This window comes from Euleptes europaea, chromosome 4, assembly GCF_029931775.1.
Source record: "Euleptes europaea isolate rEulEur1 chromosome 4, rEulEur1.hap1, whole genome shotgun sequence".
In the NCBI taxonomy this organism is placed as follows: domain Eukaryota; kingdom Metazoa; phylum Chordata; class Lepidosauria; order Squamata; family Sphaerodactylidae; genus Euleptes; species Euleptes europaea.
The window spans coordinates 30,719,704-30,728,442 of NC_079315.1; positions in this window are offsets into that span (position 1 = coordinate 30,719,704).

Below are 8,739 nucleotides of genomic sequence, written 5' to 3' on the forward strand. Positions count from 1 at the left end.
AACTGCTTATGACGTCTACAATTTCCTGGGTGGTTATCTTTTGATTGAGGCTTTCTTGTTCGTCTTCCGTCAATGTAGAAAGTTTAGCTTGTGATAAATATGTTTGTAGTCCCAGAACTTGTAAATCGTCTTTTGCATAAAGTTGTTTATAGTAGTCAGTGAAGATTTTTTTCTATTTCTTGTTGTTTATTGTAAATTTTTCCATTGTGTTTTGCTCCTAAAATCTTCCTCTTCATTTCTTGTTGCCGAAGTTGATTAGCTAAAAAGTGTCCGGGTTTATTGGCCTTTTCAAATAATCTTTGTTTAGCATATTTAAGTTTCTGGTGAATTTCTTTGGTCTCTATTGCTTCTATTTTGTGTTTGATCAATTTAAGATTTCGAACAATATCTTTACAAGGCTTTGCTTGAAAATCCTTTTCCAATTGTCTTAATTGTTTCAAAAGATCCTGATAATTGTTTTCTTTATCTTTTCTGAGTTTGGCATTGAAAGCTATCATTCTACCACGGATGTATGCTTTGCTGGCGTCCCAAATGGTAAAGCTAGAAACTTCTGGAGTCTTGTTAAGAATGAAGAATTTTGTAATGTCTTGTTTGCATTGTTCAAATATCTGCTTTTTTCGAAGTATTTGGTCATTTAATCTCCATCTTCTCAGGCCGGGCCTTCCTCTTTTCCAGTTATATTAACCTAATTAATTGGTAATCCCTATCCTATTTTTAAAAAGCAAGTTGAAATGTAGCAGAAGGTATTTAAAGTTTTGCCATACAGGAAGAAATATGCATAATAATTACTTTGGGATAATCAGAGAATTTTTAGAATTGACCTTTTAAACATGTATAGTTTGCTTGTTAGATGGGGCTGTAGACAGGGTCCTCCTTGTGCATCTTTGACTGAACATTTAGTCTTTTTAAAAAAAGAAGGTAATTCAGAAAATGAATCTGTGATAAACAGTAATATGCCAAGCGTCAGCTCAGCATGACTCTTTTTTATATAGTTTGGTGCTAAACTCTTGAATTTAGAGTTTTATCAGAGAAATGCCGAGTCTTTATTGCAAAAGCAAGAGCTGTCTCTGCTATAATTAAGCTAAGTAGTGAATCACATTTAATTCATTGGATTAAGTTAACTCTTTTTTAAGTCAACCCAAATACTGTGGGCTCCTCACTTCATTTCTGCCTCTGTCTCTGAGCCACAGTATGCCAAGCCAACTTCCTTGAAAGGAGGGTTTGTCAGGGCTGTTATGTTTAATAACTATTTGGTCATAACCAAGACAATTGGCCATGAGCACTGATTGAGCTAAAACTATTCAAACAAACCAACCCCTGAAATTGTTTGGCAGCCAAGATCATATTATAACAATACAAAAAAAGGACTCGTAGCTATGAATTTTTTGCTGTTTTATTTTTTTCTTCTTCCGATGTTAAATTATATCTTCCATACCAGAGTCTGATTGAGGAGGCTGTGTCTGTGTGGAAGGACAGCTAAAAGATTACTGTGAAAAGTGATGAAGTTCCCAAAGACAGTTGGTTTGCTTATTCTTGCTGAGGTGAGGTGAAAGAACCCAATCTCCGCACCACGTGTTGGTCTGCCTTTTATAAGGCCAGGGGAATACATGCTAGCTTTCATAGATTGTGCATGGTGTGGTATTCTTATATAACAGATTGCCTTGTTATGGGTCTTGTATGGGGTTGCCCACCATTAACACTCACCCAGCAACTAGTCTTGTGGAAGAAATGGCTGCATATTTTGTTTGATTGAAGGTCAATGTCTTAACTTCAGATGATTTACACTATACAGTTCCAATATTTTTCAGACAGAGGAACCTCCACATTTGCTTCAAATTTGGCTTTAAATTAAAAAGCCTAGAGAATCTAGGAAAGTGTGGGATTCCCCTGCAAAATTTCTCTAGTTTTATCAAAATTCTTCTGGCTTCCCTCAGAACATCTTTGATATTTCATGTTTGCCTCAAGAAGAACCCTCAGTTGGTAGCAATTCTAATAGATACCTTAATGTGCTGTGTTAGAACGGTCAATGGTTGTAAACTAATATTAAACAGGCATGCAACATAGTACCAGGTTTCACGGTACATGAAAGACAGCATGGTGTGTTGGTTAAGAGTGGTAGACCCTGATCTGGAGAACCAGATTTGATTCCCCACTCCTCCACATGAAGCCTGCAGGGTGACCTTCTGTCACATTTCTCTCAGAACTCTCTCAGCCCACCTCCCTCACAAGGTGCCTCTGGTGGGGAGAGGAAGGGATTGTGATTGTAGTCACTTTGAGACTCCTTAGTTAGAGAAAAGCAGGATATAAAAACCAAGTCTTCTTATAGATGAGAACTGCTTACAGAATTGTAAACATGCATGTGTATGAATCCTCTAATGTTTAACTGGTTCCTCAGACCATTTTCCTACACAAAATTGCCCCCCATTTGCTTTTTGCTCCACAAAATGACCCCTCCGATACATCCATGATGCTGTAAGCATACGGGCCGCCTAAACTCCCGGACTGGACATGGCAACCAGATATGCAGGCACACAACTACTGTTCCAGCCATGTGCCCGCCCCAAATGCTACCGGGACGGCTGCAGCGCGCTCCATTGAAACTGACACGGCCGCTCCTGTGCGCTCTGTGCAGCCGGCAGCTAGAAAGCAGAGGCAAGGGCAACCTCCAGTGAACCTGAGAGACTCCATGTTCCTGTGCAGACTCTGATCCAGCCGCAGCCATGTCGTGGAAAGCAGACAGTCACGTAGTCAGTGCCAACACTGCCCTCTCCCATTGCAACATCAGCAGCTTTATGGGCAATCAGCAGTGATCCTGATACCAGCGATGCGTCGTCCTCCAGCTATGCAGCAGCGATCCCCAGACGTTAGCAGAGATTGCGCCTTTTGTTTGAGAACGTTAATAACTTCAGCAAAGATCTCCTGGTTCCTCCCGGGTTGCAAAAGCCATTGAAATCAGAATAGACTTCCAAATTCTCACTACCCCACCCCGGCAGCCGAAGATTAATCCTTTTGTCACCTTTTGTCACCAGGGAACCTAGGAGGGGTAAATCCCCTCACCCCACCCCCAGAAACACAGTATATCTGGGGTGCCCCCGCCATAATGTTACCTTAGATCTTTCCTGGCTTCTACGCCGTTACTCTGTTGGTCTGGTTTTTGCGCAGCCTGACCACGCTCCCTCCCGCCTTGCTGACCAAGTCTATGGGAACCCCTTGCCCCCGCCTTTGCTCTTATTTTCTGCTATCTTAGTCTACTGGAACTTGGACATCTCCTCTTCAAGAATGGTAAATATGTCTGTATTCTACTATCTTTTGAATTCTTAGCTCTGTGTATGTTTGTGTTGCACCACTGAATGCTTGGAACAACATAAACACTTTTAACTCGGAAACCCCTTGTCTGTCTTTATTCTTAAGGTCACAGTTAATGGGCTCTGGTATAGTTGGTTGATCTCGCTTTATAAATATTAAAGTTACCGATCTTCTCAGCTAATTCCCCAATTAAAGAGCATTTTGGGTAACAATGCTTAGCTGGTGCCTGTTGAGAAGGCAATTAAAAGTGCATTTTGGGCTAGCTGCCTGGGGATCTCCCATCTCAGTGGTGGACTTTTGTATCTTAATATTTCTAGGTTACAAATGACAAACTTTCTACAGCTTTCTACAAATTTTCTACAGCTACCATTTCCTATTTTTCTCACTCTTATTTTATTTATTTATTATTTCAATTTGCTACCCCGTTCTCCTTGGCCAAGTCCTTTTGGTTTTCTGTCACTAATAGACTTATTGCTCTTCTGGGGAGCAGTGGATAAATGAATTAAATATCATAAAACATTTTTATGAATTAAGCAGCAAAATTGATGAGACCTTAGGTAGATTACAGCTGACCTACTCATGTAGTAGAAGCACATGTTAACAGTTTTTTTTCCCTAGACTTACCATTTCAGAGGTGGATGGACTGTCTGATGGAAAGTTGTATCTATGCTTTTTTTTTTTTTTAATGTTCAGGTAGTTTTCTTGTTTTCTTTTGAACGTTTTTGAGGAAGCTGGCCTAGAACTTCCTTGCTGATTCATTGGTGTAGCCAGTGTGGTGTAGTGGTTAAGAGCAGTGGTCTGGAGCGGTGGACTCTGATCTGGAGAACCACGTTTGATTCCCCACTAGGGCTGTGCAAAAAAGAAAAATTTGGTAAATTTTGGGTTTGGGTTTATTGGACCTGATTTTTTCTAGTAAACCTGAAATAAGCCGAATTCCCATACTGGTTAATATGGGGATTCAGCTTTTTCCGGGTTTTCAAAAAAAATTGAGTCCAATAAAGCCTATGGGTCTTTCTGTGGCTCCTGGGGGGAATTTTTGCAGGTAGAGCCCCCAAATTTGCAATTGGTTTAAATGGCCCATTGCTGTGAGAGACAGACTATTGTGAACGTCAGGGAAACCCGCTGCTTTGAACAATACTAGCAGTGTTCACAATAGAGAGTCTGACTACAGCACTTCACTATTGCTTAACTTTTCTATGGAGGAGAATCGGATGGGGGTGACCCCTTCCAGACACCATAAAATCGGACCCCCTGACCCAACCTTTACCAAACCTGGGGGTTCTTGCAAGGAGAATCTCTTGTAGCCACGCTGCAAATTTGGGGGCTCTACCTGCAAAAATGCCCCCCAGGAGCCGTGGAAACCAATCAGCTTTGCCATCCTTCCCAGCTTTAGGGACTCAGTAAACTCGAACCCGAAATTTACTGAAATGGCTTTTTTCCAGTATTTTTTCAGTTCAGGTTTTACTGAATGCACAGCCCTATTCCCCACTCCTCTACATGAGCAGTGGAGGCTAATCGGGTGAACTGGATTTGTTTCCCCACTCCTACACATAAAGCCATAAAGGTGACGTTGGGCTAGTCACACTCTCAGCCCCACCTACCTTACAGGGTGTCTGTTGTGGGGAGGGGAAGGGAAGGGAAAGTGATTGTAAGCTGGTTTGATTCTGCCTTAAGCGGTAGAGAAAGTTAGAATATAAAAACCAACTCTTCTTCTTCTAATGTGATATATGTATCATGTGACAACAAATTGTCCTGGGCATTCGCTAATAGACTTAAAGTTTGTAGTACTTTGGCAGAAGAGTTTCACAGGAGACTTTACTGAAAGCTGGAATTTATATAGAGTTGGTACTATTTTGGGACTCATTAGGGGCGTGGGAAGGTTAGCACATGACAAAAAGTAATTCTTCTCATTGTTATTCTTAGTGGATAATTTCTAAAATGTTAGGTTGGAGGAAGGCTTCAAACTTTGTATAGTGGAGTGGAAGGATAATGGCAAAATCCACCAACTACCTCCCCCCAGCCCCCAAATGTTGATGGAGGGCTTTGTGCTAGGGATGATTGAATGCTGCCCATTCAGTTTTCTTTTGTATTTGTTTATATCTTTGTCAATAGATCTTTTCTGTTCTCCACTTTTGTACTATTGGATTTGTAAATTCTCTTGTATTGTGATAAGGCTTTTATGTGGCATTTATATGTATGATGCACATAATTTATGCATACTGTAATGTTGGATGTCAATTTACTGATGCACAAGTAACCTTGAAAAATATGAACATTTTGCAAACAGAAAGTGATACCAATCACAGATTTGATTCACACACAAGAGAAGTGAAATTGAAACTGGGATTTTTGGCTCTTGATGGCAGGAACAACTCATTTGAAATAATCTCAGCTATACCTATGCATTGCTTTCATGCTGTCTGTGGAGAGAAATATGCCATTGCAAGTCCGCAGGATGTCAGAGCGGGAAGTTAGGCTGATGAGAAGCTAGTGGCTCGATGCTTGCTTCCCATTAGCTTCAGGTCTAAAGGAGAAGGGAGAGAAATAGCCACAACCCTTTAAGTTACAAGGAGGACTTCTGTCTCAGCGTTTAAAGGATTGTGAGGGAGAAGTCCATCTTGGAATATGCAAGCTGGCAAATTTTTGACCTCACCCCCTTCACCTATGAACTTTGTTTCATAAGGGCCCACATTAGGGTTGCCAACCTCCAAGTACTAGCTGAAGATCTCCCGCTATTACAACTGATCTCCAGCTGATAGAGATCAGTTCACCTGGAGAAAATGGCTGCTTTGCCAATTGGACTCTATGTAGGGTTGCCAACCTCCAGGTACTAGCTGGAGATCTCCTGCTGTCACAACTGATCTCCAGCCGATAGAAGTTAGTTCATCTGCAGAAATTTGCCACTTTGCCAATTGGACTATGGCATTGAAGTCCGTCTCCTCCCCAAACCCTGCCCTCCCCAGGCTCTGCCCCAACACCTCCCACCGGTGGCAAAGAGGGACCTGGCAACCCTAGCCCACATGTGCTTTCATATGAGTAAAGACTTTTTTTTTTGGCAGTCATGTTGCAGCTGACCCCCGTGGGTTTTCAAGTCAAGAGACATATTTAGGTGGTTTGCCATTGCCTGCCTCTGCGTCATGACTCCGGACTTCCTTGGTGGTCTCCCATCCAAATATTAACCAGAGTCAACCCTGCTTAAGTTCTGAGTTCTGACACAATCAGGCTAGTCCGGGCTATCCAGGTCATGGAATGAGTAAAGTAGGCAAAACGTTTCTGAATTTCCCTGTTCTCCAGACCTGTTCCATCCTACCCTACAGAATCTCTTGGAAACATACATGCTTAAGGAAATCACTACTTTTTAATGACTGTCAGAACTGGTTATATATGGCATGCAATAGATGCGTGATTAAAAAAATATATCTGTGGAATGTCATTTTTACTTAATTCAGTCTCCAAACCATTTAATATCAGATGATAAATACTTCCATTTGGGACAACTGTCATGAACTTCTCTAAACCTATCCAATAGACAGATCCAATAGATTTATACAGTAGGTAAAAAGAAGAGGACTAGGTAATGTCTCATGGTACAGTAAATGTGATGATGAAAATAAAAACAATCAGAATTTGGTTAGGTGTAAGATTGTTCCACCACATGCCCAACAGTGCAGTTCAAATTGCATCCTCTCAGCCTGTAACTCACTACCTCAAAATGGCAGAGTGAATTGGACCTGGAGTGGAACATCTATCTGTCTTTTAGAGATCCATGTAATGAACACCCTCTAGGCCCATTTGAACAAAATTGCAATCTACTTGCTGCTGCCGCTGCTGCTTTATAAATCCATTAACGAAGGTACAAATGCTTTCAGACAAGTACATAGTGTGTTTATTTGTACTGGTTGAATACAGAGGACCTGTACGCTTAAATAGATTCAGCTTCTGAGCATGCTTAAAGGTTGTTTTTATCCCTAAATTGAAGTCAGGATGCTTGCAAACTGTGCTGTTAGTAATCATTCACACAGGGGCACAGTAGTTACTATATCGAGCCCAAAAGGAAACACAGATACTTTCACTAAAGATATATTAGAACAAAACCCTTGAATTTTTTCCTAGTTTATCATGAACATAGTCAGGAATGAACATTAAGGGGGTTATCCATCAGGTTATTGTTGGTATTTCCATTGCTTTAATGGACTTAGGACAAAATATTTAGCTATAAAATGATGCCCTCATTTTGCCATTATGGCAGTAGAAATTGTGGTAGTACCTGCACCAAATAACACTGAATTAGTGTGAGTTGTTCTCTCTCTGAGGCGGAGGGCATCTCAGAGCTTGGGTGATTCCCACTAAGTGCTCTGGGAGGGAGTACTCCTTTTTTAAAATTTCTTGTCTCCCAGGCTGGAATCTCCCATTCTTCAGTTTGTTTCCTGCCTTGTGATGGGAGAGCAGCAGAGTCCTTTGCTTTCTGCAGCAACCAGCCTTTCGTAGGCATTAGGAAGCATTCTTTCTGCTCATATCCCTATTTCATTCCTTCTGATTCTATTCTCATCTTGATTCTTCATCTGTACCTTCTTCTTCTGTCAGCCAAATCTCAATGCATTTCTTTCTTCCTCCTTTCTACTCAGCTATTCTGAGGAGGCAAAATGGTGGTGGACAGGACAGCAGCTCTGTAAGCTTCCTCTCCAACCAAGCTGTTTCCTGGCCTGCTGTCCTCCATCCAGCAGCAAACTGGAGGTCCCTCTAGCCACAGCAGTCATGGCAAAAAGGAGGGCAAAGATGGGGGTTCTCAGCAGCCACGGAAAAGGAAGAGAAACTCCATGGCAACTAAAAAAGGCGCCAACCACAGCCCTCATGACTGCTGGATCAGCCCCAGTGGTAGTGATGGCATGCTCACTACCCCCGAAGATGGTGCCGCACTCCAGAAACAAGCAGAGGATCAGACTTTGAGCGATAATGTACTCCTCTCCCATGGCTGTGGCGGGGGCTGGGCAAAAGTCGTTACAATGGGAAATAGCAGAAAGGGTGAGGAATGCAGTACAGGCAGGGTTGCAGCAGCTCCAGGTGCCTTTGCCTGATCCATCTCTCAAGGGAATGCAAGGTTTGTCCCCATGCTCCTAAGGCTTGATTCCATACCCCAGGATCCAACCAGTGGCTGACTTGTTGCCATTAAAGCAGCCATTAAAGCCATGCCAGCTAACAAACACCCAAGTTACCAACTGAGTCTGGCTTCACCTTCACAGTTACCTGAGGATGTGGTCAGAGAGGAAGGGGAATTTTCCTCTGAGGAAGTGACATGACATGACATCATCCTTTACTGGCATAAAATCACTACACATACATTTGTATGTAGAAATAAAGATTATTTACATGAAATAGTGTTATGAGTTAATACATCCATCTATTTAACTGATTTGTGAAGTTTTATAGTAATTT